Source organism: Rhynchophorus ferrugineus, unplaced genomic scaffold (assembly GCF_030347505.1).
Source record: "Rhynchophorus ferrugineus isolate W39M unplaced genomic scaffold, kcgeb_rfMv2 rfM1, whole genome shotgun sequence".
Taxonomy (NCBI): domain Eukaryota; kingdom Metazoa; phylum Arthropoda; class Insecta; order Coleoptera; family Curculionidae; genus Rhynchophorus; species Rhynchophorus ferrugineus.
In genome coordinates, this window is record NW_027472580.1 from 82,388,168 (window position 1) to 82,405,727 (window position 17,560).

Sequence of the window (17,560 nt, forward strand, 5' to 3'; positions counted from 1 at the left end):
ATTCTATATATGTGATCACAATGAAAAAATGTTACTATGGTTACATTTTCCATCTGATCACACTGAAATACTTGCTATTTGAAACAATAACGATATAAAGAGAAAAAGAGTAAATCAGTGCGTATTGAATCTACCTACAATCAAAGTGTTCATGTATCAATAAATATGAATAATACTATTATCCCATAAAATAACGACGCTAATGATTCTTGAGGCAAAGCTATGTTGGAAGGAGCATAGCAGAAAATCTGAATTATTCGTACGTAATAAATGGGTGCTACACAAGCAGATACTAAAACAGATATGCACCTATAGAATTCAGTTATGGGTTGATAGTCCTAAGAAGTATTGTAGATGTATCCAGATACTACAGCACCAATTACTTACACTGAGGCCTTCGGATTCCAACTGTTATAGAGGAAATTACAAGGAAAAGGGCACGAGGAAAGAGTTCCCTCGCATGTAAACACAGAAGTGCTACAATTCTTGGAGAACACTAAATTAGGACGCAGACTTAAGCGAATTAAACTGTGTGATCTTGTGTAGCTGTATAGTGAAGTGCAGTAAATGATTAAACAATTGAAAAGTTCTATAGTACTATGTTCCTTGTCTTCGATGTTAAATTCATTATTGTTAATCCTTTAAGAACATATTTTTTCACTTAGGTTAGCCTTAATATATACTTTTACAAACAATCGATGCTCATTAACAAAATATTTCTTTAAATTAAAGAAAGGGTCTGCAAATTACTTTTATTCTGCACAAATTTCGAAAGGAATAACTTGTCCAGTTTTACGATGTAACGCGTTTTCATTGAATATTTTCTTGGCGGCGTTTTGTCGAAGTATTAAAACTTATTTATATACTTAATAGTTTCGAAGTTATAAGTCACGAAAGTCAGAATTCGCATTCAAAAGATTCGTATTACTTTAATAGAATAATTTAGAGTAATTAAGTCTAGACCGAGTACCCAGTTTTAAAAATCGTAGAATCACGAGAACGATAAAAATCTTATCGATATAACTGTGACGTAAGCAGGAGAAATGTAGATGATCTGCCATGACAAACGGTATTCGCCTGAATAGCAATTGGATCATTAACATTATAAAAATAAAAAATATGTGGACAATTTATAGCGTTTGGCTTTAGTCCAATGAAAAATATCATAGTATTATTAAAATAGCTCCTACATACTTAACTTTAAATGTGTATATTTAGTGTTTTGCTTTTTACTCGTCTTTCATAGTTCTAAAATAACTATCGTTGCCGAATGAAAGGTCTCAAGCAATTCAAATGGTAATAGATTTCACCCCTGACTAGTTCAAGTATGTAAAATTGTATGTATTCGTATAGGTTAGTAGACAGATATAATTATTATATATTAATCTTTATTTAAATATCCATTAGATGGATAAAATATTAAAGTGTTGTTTGCAATGGAATGTTTTCCTATTCGTGCAATAAAACATCGCCAATTGGTACATTGATGTTGGATATGGAAATCTACTCTTTATACTCTGATCTAAATAACGGTTCATTTATTTTGAGGTCTGACGATTGAGCTGGTTAGGCAAATGTTTCTTAATATTCGGATGTTCTTCAACGAAAAATTTAACTTTTTTAGCTGTACATGGGCGTATTATCATCTTGGCATATGGCAGTATTTGGCAGCAATATGCGAATGATAGTAAGGATTTCATAATTTCGGCCCGTGATATGAATGAGAGGACTCGCTGAATACATAATGGAACTTAATAAAAACGGGCCATGCTAAATCGCCACTTCGGAAAATTAGTCTTCGTGGAAAAAGTCATTCAATAATTGAATTGTTGAACTAGCTATGTGTGCTGTGGTCCCATCTTACTGAAACCACATGTCCTCTAGTCCTTGCTCTTCCATTTCAGGTACAAGTTAATTTGGAATCATGGTTTGTTACCGTTCAGCAGTAACAGTAACCTCAACACTTTGATCATTTTCAAAAAAAAAGAACCAATGATGTTTCCAGCATGAATACCACACCATGCAGTTGTTTTTAGTCTTAGTTCATCATTGCATGATGTTTCATGAATTGGTTAAGGATTTTGTGTTCTCCAAAATCGACTGTTCTGTTTATTGATGTGGGACGTGGGGTGAGAAGAAAATGGGCTTCATCGCTCATTATCAATTTAAATGAAAAATATTCAGTTTCACCAGACAGCCTTAGGATTGCATTACTGTACTCAATTCGTTGATCAAGATCTCTCGGTAGCAATTTTTGGACTAATTGAATTTTGTACGGGAACATTTTCAAATCAGTTTTCAAAATTCGCCCAAAACTACGTGTAGAAATGTGAGACTTTACGACACTATCGCGCACCAGAGCCGCATTTTCAGCATTACGAGACGTCCGCTGTATTCCAGAACGAGGTCTGTCTGCTGTCGTACCGTACTGTCGAAAATTCGCATGTAAATAATAAATTGTGGTTTTGTGGGGCACTGGACGATTAGGATATTTTTGATGCAATTTCTGAGTGGCAATAATGGAACAATTATTTTCAATAAATGTTGTCACTATTTCTGCTCATTCTTGTGGCGTATATTTATCAATAATAAAATTTGGACCTCTACACAACATAGTGGTTAAAGTGAAACTGAGCTAAACCTTACATAACCAAGATGACGCGTACTCAATGGTAGCGATACTTTTGCCCCACCTGTTAATGTTAATAAACTATAGAGAGCATTTCACTGCTATGCCTCCAGTTATTTTTAGGCTTATCAATAGCAAAATTGTTATATATAGATTAGTGTTGAGAAGATCTCTAAATTTGTCATTAAAAGGAATCCTATCAAATTGCATTAAAACCTGCATGAATTTATTGGTCCTATCGCTGTAACCATCATAATCCTCAAACTCCATTGTCATAAAGTTTAGGACACAATTTAACAACAGTACATGCACATTGATTAGTCAGACAAGACTGGGTTTTGGTTTGTTTGATTGCATCCGCCATATACCCCGGTCGATGCAATCAAACAAACCAAAACCCAGTTAATATATTTCAAAGTTCTTGAGATATTTCTGATCTAGCGTTGTCCTGATTGAAGATAGCGTTTTCAAATTCCTTGCCTCATTCGTGTTATTTGTTGTCAGTAAAATTAGTTGAATTATTGGGAAATGGCAAGGTGAACAATACCTTTCCTCTTCCAGCAAATGCTTAGCATCACTTTTCATGACGTCAATATGGACTTTACAGCCTTCTTTGCTGATCACCTATAATCATAAGTTTAAAAAATATTTCGATTTTATTTTTATTCACTATGAATTTAAAAAATGAAAACTCGGTTTTTTAATTTGTTCAGTCTTAATTCATGGAATATTCAAATGTCGAGCTTCTGTTAGTATCCAGTTAACGACATTACGAGATGAAATATGTCGGTTTACTTCGTTACGTTTAAGAATTTCATCAAATTTCCATCTCTATAATCGAAATTTCCACAATGAGATGTAATAAACCAATTCTGACACTAACATTCACTCAAACACTCATCGTTATAAATACCACATCATTTTCGGTGAGCCTGTGCTCTGTTTTCGGAAGTGAATGCAAAATATAATAATAAAACCTATGAATAAGTTCATCGAACGATTATTGCTAGAAATATACATTTTTATAAATCAAAGAAAATCGAAATTATTTTCCCCTAATTCTGTATATTAGATTAAGGTGAATAAATAGTAGGAGTATTTTTATTTAAGTTTCGAATGGTTAAAGTTTTAGTAGGTCGCAGTGGACGTTGGAATTTTGCAAAATATAACAAACATTTTTGGACCGTCTGTATCACGAGTGAAAGTTAATGAACTTAAAATAAAAGTCAAGTTTAAGAAAGTGGAGCCTGTAAACGTTTTATGGGTGCAAAGTCATGACCATCTTGTCGAAATGAAATGACGAGTTAAACTGTATTGTTTATTAATAATACTTGATCTTATTATTTATTATTTTATTATTAATAATTAATTGTTTTAAATAATAAATAATACAAATAGGAAATTTAATAGATAAGCGTTATTACTTCCAATTTTTTTGAGGATCTACTGAGAGAGATTTAACAGAAACTCTAGATGTTCATTGGCTTGATTTGAGTCATATTTTGATTGAAGTTGTGGTTGACCATTTGTTTGATCACTATGGATGATACTTGAAAATTTTTCCAGAATCAGGGAAAATGTTTTCAAATTTTATTCACGTATTACCTCGACAGTTGTTAAACAAACAAATTTAATATCAGTTTTTTGGTCTGAAATCATATATGTTATAAAAAAGGTCTAGGATATATGGTCTTGATTTAGTGAGTTATAAAACAAATTAATTTTTTATTAAAAGCTTAGTTTGAACGTTTCTAAAACTCGATCTTTCCTGATATTGTCTGCGAAAGAGTAATTTCCTTTCTTTTTATGTTTTTCAAAACCAATTTATTCAAACACTAATCATTTACATCACTGTCCAGGTGAAACCCGAGTGATGTTCATCTTTTGTAATTCAGTAATTCAATTGTTATGAAGATGGTTTAAAATGCTTGTATTGTTGATGTTTTACCTAGATATGTTTTAAAATTTCCTTTAAATTTTTTTAACATCGAAATTTCCAGGAGGAAGACGCGAAAACCATTTGTAACTCTGATGTTCACTCATCTCTATAAATTGGCCACAAATTTCGATGATCATGTGCTATATTTTTTCCTTTTTAAAAGAAAAAAGTAAGATGTGACAAAAATTGCCTTTTGGATTCTCCATTTTCAGCAAGACTGCGTAGAGGAGTGAAGTTATCTTCATATCTAGAATTTCATTGAATGGAAGTATTGTTAGAGATATGCGCATCTATTTGGAAAAATGGAAACTACTTTTTTCCCAACCTTATACGAGGGTTCACTATTTATATTTCGGGAATAGGAAAAAAAAAGCAAATACTTAAGCTGCGAATATATTTTTATTGTTTTTCAAAGTGCTCGCCACGATGATCGATACACTTTTGCATACGCTTAAACCAATTTTCAAAGCATTTATTCTATTCCAAATGAGGTATCTTCAAAACATGATTTTTGAACGCTTCAATAGCTTCTTCGGGCAATAAAAATCGTTGACCATGCAGTTTATTCTTCACGGATGGAAACAAATAGAAGTTATTGGGTGCCAAATCAGGACTGTACGGCGGATGATCCATCAATTCGGTGTATTGAGCGCTCAAATAGTCTCGCATTGCCATGATGAAGAACAATCCAGCGTCTCTTGTTTGTTTTCCTTAGTTCACCGAAAACTTCTGGTAAAGAAATGCTTGTGTACCAGTCAGAATTTACTGTTCTATGATCCTCTAGAGGTACTGTTGCAATATGACCAGTTTTCCCGAAGACACAGTCCACCATTGTCTTTGAAGTGCTTCGTGCACGAACAACTTTTGTTGGATTTGGTTCATCTTGGTTCATCATTCATCAATATATCCATGATTTGTCACCTGTCACGATTTTATAAACGTCTTTCGAAGCACCGCAATTGAATTTCTTAAGCATTTCTTTGCACCAATCCACACGAGCCTTTTTTGAGTGATTGTCAAAATGTGTGGGATCCATTGCGAACATAACTTTCGCACAGCTAAGTGTTCATGCCTCAATCTCATAATAGGTGACATGACGATCTTGCTTAATCATTTCGCACACAGCATCGATGTTTTCTGGCACAACAGCCGATTGGACGACCTTCACGAAACTAGCGAACTGCGACCACGATTGAATTCACTAAACCAGCGATACACGGTGGTTTTTGATGGAGCTTCATAGCCAAAAGTCAAACCTGAACAAATTATACATTTATTCTCTGTTGATATACCCTGATCAATACTTTGGTGTGCTTTGTTTTTGGTGTTATTGCTTCGATATGGGATTTAATGACCCAAGAAAGATGGTGAAAAGATAATGGACAATATTTTTATAGTTAAAACCTCTATAGTATGATAAGGAATTGAATTTACTGTGAAATTTATCACAATTAATTCACATAATTTTTGTAACGAATGCCTATATTCTATTAATGCCTCAACACGTTTGATATACTAAAAGAAATCATTAGCAGCTTGAAACTTGCTCTGATCTAACGCAACCATACACTTTTGTTGTGATAAATGTTGTTGTAATTTCTTGCATTAATGTTTACTCCCCATCTACTTGATAAAATATCTTTATTAAACCTATGACATCGACGTACCAATAATATTTAACTAAACATCGTACCAGTTTCTTCTAAATATTAATAGAAAACTTTCAATTTACTACTAAATTATATGTAAATAAAAAAATATTTCGGCAATAAAATAACTATAAATATAACTTTCTCGTGGTTCTATTTATGTTACGATAGCCCAATGAAATAAATATTTAAGGAATATATTATTTTTATGAATTATATAAAAATATAGTTACATATAACAAAAGAATGGTATTACACATTTTACTTTGTTAATCTCTTTTGATTTTATCAGTTTATTTTATGTGAAACATTCCTGCATCCAATATTTATTTTTGCATTTCGTATCGCTAGTCATACTGTATAAATATTTAATGGAGCTTTGGCGTGTAGTAAAACACTCAGGAAAAAGTAAATTTAACGTAAATGTATAGGGAAATTTCCTTAGGGCATTTTTATGCGTTTTCAGTATGCTTTTGGCTGGCATATGAAAAGATGCAATTAAAACGTTGATATTAACTGAATAACTTACTTTTCTAGTGAATTATATCGCTTTTAACGTTATTTTAAATAAGGTTATGTTAAGAGTGCATGATGTGCAATGTATAAATAATGAAATATATATTTAAGGAATATATTATTTTTATGAATTATATAAAAATATAGTCAAATAGAACAAAATAATGGTATTACACATTTTTACTTTGTTATTCTCTTGTGGTTTTATCAGTTTATTTTATGTTAAAAGTTCCTGCATCCAATAGTTACTCTTGCATTTGGTATTGCTAGCCATACTGTAAAATATTTAATTGAGCTTTGGTGTGTAGTAAAACACTCAGGGAAAAGTCAATTTAAACGTAAATGTATAGGGAAATTTCCCTAGGGCGTTTTTTATGCGTTTTCAGTATGCTTTTGGCTGTATATGAAAAGATGTAATTAAAACCTTTATATTAACTGAATAACTTACCGTTTTTGTGAATTAGGCCGTTTTTTTTTTGGTTATTTTAAATAAGGTTATATTAAAAGTGCATGATGTGCAATATTTTTTGTTTCATTTCAATCTATTACAGTATAAAATACATATAATTATTAAAGTTATGATATCTAAATTAGTAGATATTAGTCTATTAGTAGGATTATTTAAAAAAATAAAATGTCTTATGATTGTCGTAAATGTTTTATGACATTTATACTAATGAAACCACATGTTAAATCTCAATTAATAAATTATTAATTGATTATTTTATAAAAAAAACCAAATGCAATATTAGTTAAATTAGTTCAAAAAGTTCAAAAAAAATTGAAATTGGTTTAACAGAAGATGAAGCCATAGTGTTCATTCCCAAAATTATTTATTTTTATAAACAGTAGTGAAGAAAGCAATAAGAACTGACTAAAGAAGGAAGTATTATGAAACCAACTGTTAAATAACCTAACCTAATGTTACATTTTTGATGGCTTTAACATTTCTGTTCATATGGTAACATATTTCTAAATAATATTCTTATTTATTCCGATTAAAGAATTATTCCTCTCGAAGCCTATCGTAATTAGAAGCTTATGGTGATGCTGGTGCACCATCTAATAAATCTTGCATTTTATTGTACTCGAAATGTTTTGATCCTACAATCTGTACACTACTTATTGACGTCAAAATTACCACTTCTGAAATCATTGAAATCTAAACCGACAATTGACAATTCTCATTGTCACCAATTGATATCGAAGACACCAATGAAATTAACTGCTCTTTCTTAAAGCTTCATCATATGGTCTCATGAAGTTCAGGCTTGCAGAATACGCTAATTTGATGGTCCGAGAGTATTCTGCAACCTCTGATAATAGTACACTTGATTACTGTGGATACTTTAAATTTTGCTGTTACTCTAATGTTTTGCACCTAAAAGAATTTTGGAAGCTGTTGTATGAAAATCGGATACAAAACTAAATAATAATAAAATAAAATAATAAATTTTATTATATTCTTCAATTTTTAAATTAAATTAAAATTAAACTAGTCTACTTAAAGTAAAGTTAAGAATACACTGAACAAAGTCATGTGGTTTGGTTCACTTCAACTTCTTCTTCCGATTTCTTGCGTGCTGTCCAGTAGCTGTATTGCTGTGATTTAGTAACCTTATTTCATGTTTTAAGGCGAAATCTTGGATCACTTCGTATATATTCGTATTCTATTTGATATTGAGATCATTGTGCAGCTCTTCGTTAGTTAAGTAGCGATAAGATAAGTAATTAATCGTAGAATTTTGTTTTGGGTGCATTGGATTACTAGTTGGTTTCGTCCATAGGTCCCAATTGGCTTGGTGATTGACTGAGAAACCAATCCCTTTGATTTTAGGTCATGTTGGGAGTATCTTTCCGACTAACCAGTACAGTTCTCAAGCGATATAATAAGGTTTTTGTCATTTCGCCGCAACGCAAATTTAAGATGAACATATTTGGAGCTATTAAACTGTATTTTCTAGTCTCCAGTCCATTTGTAGATCTTGTTGACCGCTACTTATACTGTTTCTACAGCCTTATACAGAGGCGCATCTTTTTCCATGTTAAAATATATCGAATATTGTATCTTACAAAAATATATTTACGAGAAACCGAGTAATCAAGAGATATGAAAAGAACATTCGGATGAACTTCTTTAAAGTTTCAATAGTGTCCATTCGTAAAATAGAGCCTGTTTAATTTCCCGCCTAACCCAGTTCTTGATTGTAGAGAGAAAGTCTTATCGATCGAAAAGAACAATTCGAGAGAGAAAAAACCTCAAGGCGAACTGTGGGAAGCCCAAGGCGTACGGACGATATTATTAGAATCGTATTTTAAAGTCGGCTGTCGAATATTCAACCCCGGTGACATTCATTTGTTTGGTTTAGCGAGGTCGTTGGTTACATTGTGTTGTCTGTTACGTAACGGACAGACAGCGTCGAGTCGAGTTGGTTAAAAAATGGTGCGATTTTGTCGATCGATTTGCGAAGGAATTCATTCAGAACGAATCGTGACTTTGGCGTAGGTGTAAGGCATAGAAAGAATTATCTGATTCCTTATAAGCAGATCATTGCACCTATTGAAATAAATGAGCAAACGAACTGCTACAATCCGACTTTAGTGGGAGTACACCCTGAACTGAAAACTTCTGTCCAAATTCTACTAAATCATGTTAGTTCACTGCAACTTCAGTCCGCCTTCGGTGGTAATATACCCTGAACCCAGATGCTACGTCAGGAGTACTCCAACTTGTAATAAAACATTAGAACATGGCTGTTTCCTAATTGGAATTGGCTAGGAGTTCACCACAGCACCTTCAGTCCACCTTTTGTGACGTTACAGCGATACTTTTGCATCAATTCCATTTAACTGTGCCTAAGAATGGTTCAAGTAACTGCGTATTTATTTCCGGTCCAACATTAACCTAACCTCTTTTCTTGATGAATTGTTTGTTTTCTCGATAAGTTCCGATTCTGGTTAATTGATTTAATTAAAAAAAACATGGTTTCTCTATTAACATGCACTACATATAGTCTATTCAAAGGTTTTTTGTACATACGTCATTAAGATGTTTAATATATTGTCTGCCGCAATTTGTAAATTCGTTTTAAAATCAGACCATATTTTCCTTCTCATTTTATTCCAGTTAAAAAGAGATACAATTCTCTCTGATTAGTTCGAACAGGTAAACGAATGAACCTGTCAAAGTCGCCCGGTTGTCAGACGTATGCAAAATTCTTGAATGCAATAATAATAACGTATGCAAAATTCTTGAATGCAATAATAATAACTCTAACCTATAAACTGCTGTGGCTATAGAGTTAATTAACTGTAGTTTTTAGATGTACTTATGTTTTTATATTAAAATAAATTATATTTGATAACGTTTTTGTTCAATTTAGTCCATTTTTATTTCCATTCACTTAAAACCTGTGGATTCAATTCGATCTCTCTGGAAGAAAGTAAAACTACCACACTTGCCGAGTTATATTTACATAGCTACAATATTAGAATGTTAATTTATATTGGATTGGCCAGTTTTATTTTCTTTGTTTATTAAAATTATTATTAAATTATTAGTTTTTGAATGGAACAAACAGTTTCCGAGTTATCCTTACCTAGTTAGAGTATTAGAATGTTAATTTATATTGGAATGGTCAATTTTATTTTCTTTGTTTATGAGAATTATATTGGTTTTTGAATTGAACAAACGTTATTTGTTACTTGTTTTTTTTACAATAATGACGGGAATATGGCAACACTGCTAATGCAAAGTTATTTTATTTGGGAGTTTAACGATTTATTAAAGAACATTTTCTCGGCTTTTTCACTTTCAAAAATCTTGTGTGAGCGTAAGCTTATAATTATTTTTTAGATGGTAAAGATATACCTATAATGATTTTGGTCAGATTAGACATAAATAACTATATAAAATATAAACAAAAATTGCCGGCTTAGCGCAGTGGCAAAGACGACAGGATGGTCCACTTACCGTTGCGATAGTCACGGGTTTGAATCCTGCTGGGTCATATCTAGGTCCACTCTTGATAAACCCTTGTTGGTAAAAGGAGACTTTAATATATATATATATATATATATATATATATATATATATATATATATATATATATATATATATATATATATATATATATATATATATATATATATATATATAGGTAAACTGATATGGCTCGGTGAGGCTCGAGTGGTGTTTACATTATGTGACCGTTATTTATTGAAGTAATATAAAAATGTGGAAAGTACAAAATAGATAAAAGAATAGAGAATGGAAATACCCTTCAATAACCTCCCAGATAAACGTCTCGAGGTTGCCAGCTATTCGTTATCGGGTTCTAGCTGGCACCGCTGGCACCCCGCCTGTGTTCAACATCTGGGATTATATTTCTGGGTATTTTGTAGACCGTTATTCCACTATATAAAATTCGACATGCCCCAAGGTCGCTATATATATATATATATATATATATATATATATATATATATATATATATATATATATATATAATAAACAAAAGTCAACAAACCAATAACACTAGATATTTCGTATAAAATATGTAATTATTAGATTATTTTATTGTTTTTACAAAAATATGTTTAAAACATTGAACATCTTGGTACATAATTACTGTAATAAATGAATTTAAACAATGTCCAAATTTCTTATGTACAAATATGTTTATTGTCATGTAAATTTAAAACTTTATTCCCATATTTTTTCTTGAATATTATCTTTTGACGCTGTTTATTAATAAAATATTTTTGTTTCAGGTACTTTTCCAACTACTACGCTGCACCTACACCACCTACACAGCCATTCCTGAATGTAATTAATACTTGATTTATAGAAATCGTTTTTAAATCATTTTCGGAAATCATTAAATAAATTATTAGTAAATAGTTCTTGAGTTCTTAGAGGTTTATCGATCTTGTTTTATATTTCGATCGCAAATTACTTCATGTCCATGAACTGATGCAATATGTGGGAGTATGTATAAAGCAGATGCAATATGTATAAAGAGTTTTCAGTCTTTGTTTAGACTGAAAGTATATTGAATGTAACGGAGAATAAGCGTTAAATATTTGACGATAGCAAATACATACTACAAAACAAGATGATATAGATATGTAAAACATAATTGAAAAAACAATAAGTTAAAGAACGAGGTTATATATTTGATGGTAAATATAATGAAATATTTAATGTTGGACTGTGTTATGTTCGATGAATCCATGGTCATTAACTCGTAAAAATTTTTGAAAACTTCTTTCTAAGTCAACTTTACTCGGTTTTTTTTCGGGTTTGTCACAAAGCAGTCCTGAACCATTACTCTAGCACCATGATGTTTACCAGTTTGCACAGTGCATGCTTCGGAAGTCCGTTCACCTTTTGATGGGTGTACAGAAACACGTCTATTAGATTATTCTCATATTAAATACAGACGCCATAACCTTGCCAGCCGACTGTTGCATTTTCCCACGCTTTGGAGCGGGTTCATCGTGTGCAGACCACTTGGATGACTGTCGCTTGGATATCGGAGTGAAATGATGGAGCCATGTTTCATCCATTTTCACATATCAACCCAAAAACTCGGGTTTATTACGCTTGATCATCTTCAAACACTACTCCGAGTCATCAACTCGTCGTTGTTTTTGGTCAAAAGTGAGCTCGCGCGGCACCCACTTGGCACAAAGCTTTCTCATACTCAAATATTCGTGAATGATATGATGCACACGTTCAGTTAATTAGTTAGAGTATCTGCTATTTCATTCATTTCAATTTACGGTAATTCAAAATCATTTTGTAAATTTTTTTCCACTGCGTTCGCCGTCTTCGTTGCTCATTTCATCACGCCTAAATTTAGCATACCAATCCATGTTGGTTGATTTTCCTGGGGCAGTGTCCGGAAACTCAGCATCAAGCCAAGTTTTTGCTTCAACTGTATTTTTTTCCTTCAAAAAGCAATATTTTATCAACACGCGAAATTCCTTTTTATCCATTTTTATCACAATAACAAAAGTTGCTTCGCTCAAAATGCTATAATTCACAAACTAATGATCCGACTGATGTCAAATTTATAGACGCATATTTTTACGGTTACGGCTAAATAAAAAACTTATGGATTTAATTCTAGTAGCGCCATCTATGTGTCAGGCCGTGGACTTTTCAATTGACTTGTTATTTATTGCAGCATTTTTTGTGAACTAAAAATGGTTTTTGAATGGTAGTGTATTTAAGTATTTTCTACTTCATTGTTAATACCATTAATGGAAACATAAATCCCGTGTAAAAACCTTTCACTGGGATATCGAACGACACATTCGGAAATGCACGGCGGCCAATACTAGACGCGTTCAATCTCGACCGTCGCCCGATCGCACAGAAGGAAACCGATCGGGCCGGTCAACGGCGGACGCGGAGGAATCGTCGGTATTTCGTACGAATCGACACACTTTATCTGAACTCTTTTGTTGACCGTCTGTGGATTTCTGCTCCTTTCTCGGCGGCGTCTCTCATTAGAACGAACGAAACGAGACGGATGCGGTCATTATTTCCTTTCAGTGCCTGTTAATTGTAGGCAACGAAAGAAATAGCTTCGACGTTTTTCTACTTTTTCTATTTACGACCGGCGGTTACTACAGGGTTGAGAAAAAATGAACTCGTGTATACGATTTAAGGGGTTATACGACATCGGCGCATTGGAAAATGAAGTTTTTTGGAATTTTCTCCGATATTAATTCAAATTAGTTTTAAAGGATTTTTTTTATTTTAAGCTAATTTGTGAAAAGTCGGTATAGTGTATTTTATTCAAAGTATTATCTACGGTTAGCCGCTACTTTTCCCCATCTTTCAGGTAATTTTGTGCTTCCATATCTTTTGCGAATATCCATTAGTCGACTCTGTTAAATTCTTCGTTAGAAACTGGGTCACAAAATACAGAGAATATTTTTTATTCCAAGTTGACCAGCTAGAACCAAATGGTCTTTTGCTGATGTCGCTTCGGGTTCGGGATAGTGAAGTGTTTTGCGGACGATAAAGACCCTGGGTTCCAACTGGGAATGTCATAGTTGGTTATCTAGGGTTTGTGGATGGGTAGGGATTTTATCAATTGTTGTCATATTCTAAGGCGCCTATGGAGAACCTTACACTGAGCATGTCCGTGAAACTTCACGAACGGGATGCCTGATTCGAGGTGAGTATTGACGTTTCCCATAAACCATGGAGCATTGAGTAACGCGCGGACTTGAGACCGGATTGGAACACTTGGAGTAGTTCATGTTGTCTCTCAGAGACATACCTATACCACATCTGTGCTCCGTAGAGGCAGACTGGAATACAGAGGAATTAGAAGTGTATCTCCCATGTATTACTAAGTTTAGCGTTCATTTGCCACCAGAGGGCGCGGCTGACAAAGAGAAGCGGGAAATTTAAAATATGTTATTAATAATAACAACAGTAATAAAACTAGTAAAAATAAAAGTTTAAAAATACGTTTTATTTAAATATATGTAAAATTTACATTCCAAATATTATTTCAAAAGATAATTCTTAAAATTTTCTATGTTTAATGATAATATATTACTAACAATTCATTAAAACGTAACATAACACATTTTACATAAAACTTGTACGTTTAAATATACAAAGTTTAATAAACTGTTGAATATGAAACGTTTTATATTATCTTAAATATAACTCGGCCAAGTACAGAGTACAGTACAATATATATGTTGAAGACTAGTTATTTTGAAATGTCTTTTTGAATCGTCTTTCAGTTTTATGAGAAGTGAACTCCCGGTCCAGCAGACCATCTGCCATTTGACTGGAACAAGTAGTAATCAGACGAAGCAACTTCTGGAATGGAAATATTTTTTCTATCAATAACAATCCCCAGTTATTTTTTGCATCGGTGAAAATTTTAAATCAAAGATGTATATAGAAATTTCCATATTTGATGCGAATACCCATAACCCTGTCTGTCAAAAATTTTGAAAAAAGTCTTCCAATGAAACAAACTAAAAACGACGTATGTAAATCAGAATTTAATTCGCCACCTATATATTAAAGATAAGGTATCTTATTGTACTTCGGATAGACACTAGGAGAAATAATATAAACGAAGCTGTAAAAGTGTCGGTTTTCAATTGATTTATTTATCCACTTTTAAGTCTTCCCGTCTGAACAAATCCCAAAATACTAAGTAGTATGTTTTTTTTTTAATTTCATTACAGATCGTTCCGACGAAACCGAATATCCAGTATGTTTTTTCGTTGTTTACCGAAACTAGCCGCACAGTTGTTTTGTTAAGTGTTACGTTTTTGTTGATTAAGTACACCATCAGTTTGTATTTCGATATTTTCCGTGAACACGTGTTATTTTTAAACTATGCAGTTTTTACATTGCCGTATAAAGTTGCCATTAATGTTTACTTTAAATTCATTCGGGTTTCGGTTTTACTGTGTGTAACAAAATACGTGATAAAACAGATATATTTAGCATATTTTAAAAAAATAATAAGATACTATAGGCTTTGTTCTGCGACGGTGAAACAAGCTGTTGGTGAAATGCGTGATATCTCAAATTCCTAAATAGGGTTGATTGTTTGTGCTGGCTTCGCTGGCATCTATGATGAAAACAGTTGAATTGTATGAGCACAAACATGGTAAGAAATTGGTGAAGAGAATGTTGGGCGAAATTAAAAGTTAACTGACATAGACTGAAGAACATTAAAAATGATTGTGACAAGACAACATAAAATTACCGCGGCAAGAAAGACAGCAGAACTCTACACTTAACAGTTCAATTGAAAAGTCTCCAGCCTGTTACATAGATAGCGCTACTAGAATTAAATCCATATGTTTTTTAGTTAGGCTTAACCCCCAAAAGGTGCGTGTATAAATGTGACAGCTGTCGGATCATTAGTTTGTGAATTATAGCATTTTGAGCGAAGCAACTTTTGTTATTGTGAAAGAACGGATAAAAAGGAATTCCGCATGTTAATAAATTTTACTTTTTGAAGGAAAAAAATACAGTTGAAGCAAAAGCTTGGATTGATGTCGAGTTTCCGGACACTGCCCCAGGAAAATCAACCGTCAAGGATTGGTATGCTAAGCTTAGACGTGGTGAAATGAGCACCGAAAACGGTGAACGCAGTGGAAAAAAATCGACAAAATGATTTTGAATGACCGTAAATTGAAATTGAATGAAATAGCAGACACTCTAAAGATATCAACGGATGAACGTGTACATCATATCATTCACGAATATTTGTGTCTGAGAAAGGTGTGGACGAAATGGGTGCCGCTTGAGCTCACTTTTGACTAAAAACAACGACGAATTGATGATTCGGAGCAGTGTTTGAAGATGATCAAGCATAATAAACCCGAGTTTTTGCGTCGATATGTGACAATGGATGAAACATGGCTCCATCATTTCACTCCGAAGTCCAATCGACAGTTATTCGAGTGGACTGCACACGATGAACCCGCTCCAAAGCGTGGGAAAGCACAACAGTCGGCTGGCAAGGTTATTGAGTCTGTATTTTCGGATGCGCGTGGGATAATTTTCATTGACTACCTTGAAAAAGAAGGACCATCAACAGGGACTGTTACATAGCGTTATTGGACGAAATCGCCTAAAAATGGCCACATTTGAAGAAAAAGAAAGTGCCGCTTCACCAAGACTATACACCGTGTCACAAGTCCAGTGAAAACGATGGCAAAAATCCTTGAATTGGGCTTCTAATTGCTTTCTCATCCACCCTATTTTCCAGATCTGACCCCCCCCCCCTCAGCGACTATTTTCTGTTCTCATATCTCAAAAGAATGTTCGCTGTGAAGAAATGTTCGTCGAGTGAAGAGGTGATCGCCGAAACTGAGGCCTAGTTTGAAGCAAAGGACAAACCGTACTATAAAAATGGTATCGAAAGGTTGGAGGGTCGCTATAATCAATGTATCGCCCCCGATAAGAACAATCAAATCTAAACTAAAACCGAAATAAATATGGCAGGGGCAATGTGGTATGGTTCAATGAATCATTCAATATATTTGGAGAACCCCATAAGTCTGCGATCCGGACCGTCTGTTTGCTACAATGCATTATGGAGAGTTTCCGTTATAATTTAGGCGGTAATATCGTGGTGTTCAGCTAGTTCTCTCATTCACATCACTGGCTGAATTGAGAATTAATACCTCGATATCCTTAATCATGAAGTTTTTACTTGAATGACATATTGCTGCCATTACCATATCCCAAGATTATACAGCTAAAAAGTTGAGCCTTGGTTTGAGGAGTCAGTTTCTATCTCCAACATTATTGGAGCAACTGGTGGATGTTTTGCCACAATAATGGGTCAATATTTCGTTGGATACTCCATAAATTTATTTCGCGATGCAATGCAAAGCGAATGCTGACTCAACACCTTATTAATTTATAAATGTTGAGTATATGTCATGTGTTCATATTACTTGAGTAAGTGGTTTACTATAACATTGTAAACAATAGCTTGAAATAATATTTCGAGCATTTTTCATTAAAAAAAATGATGGTGTAAGAGATATGTATGAAATTTTGATTGTTATAGTTTCATATCCAATAATAAAAAAGGCGATCTCTGGAACCTTATTGCAGCACCACCGACCCGGTTAATTCTGGAATTCAAACATACTCAAAAAATTTCACCAGAATCCACCTAGCTAGATTTAAGAATATCTCAACAACTCAGGATATCGCAAACTGGCCACAGAATAAGATTGATCAAAAACGATCAAGAGCACGCAGAAAAAGAGATAGCAGATTCATTCATCTTTCGATGTCCAAGCATT

The 17,560-nt window shown here is 33.3% G+C and overlaps 1 protein-coding gene and 1 long non-coding RNA gene across 2 annotated transcripts in view; both read left to right on the forward strand.

Moving 5' to 3' along the window:
- Amph (Amphiphysin) overlaps nt 1-17,560 on the forward strand; it is a 146,775-nt gene that overhangs the window by 13,732 nt on the left and 115,483 nt on the right. The window lies entirely within an intron of this gene.
- LOC143200667 (uncharacterized) lies at nt 1,256-17,454 on the forward strand. The gene is made up of 3 exons (XR_013006772.1): nt 1,256-1,325; nt 11,507-11,561; nt 17,320-17,454. It is a non-coding gene; the product is annotated as an uncharacterized LOC143200667 (long non-coding RNA).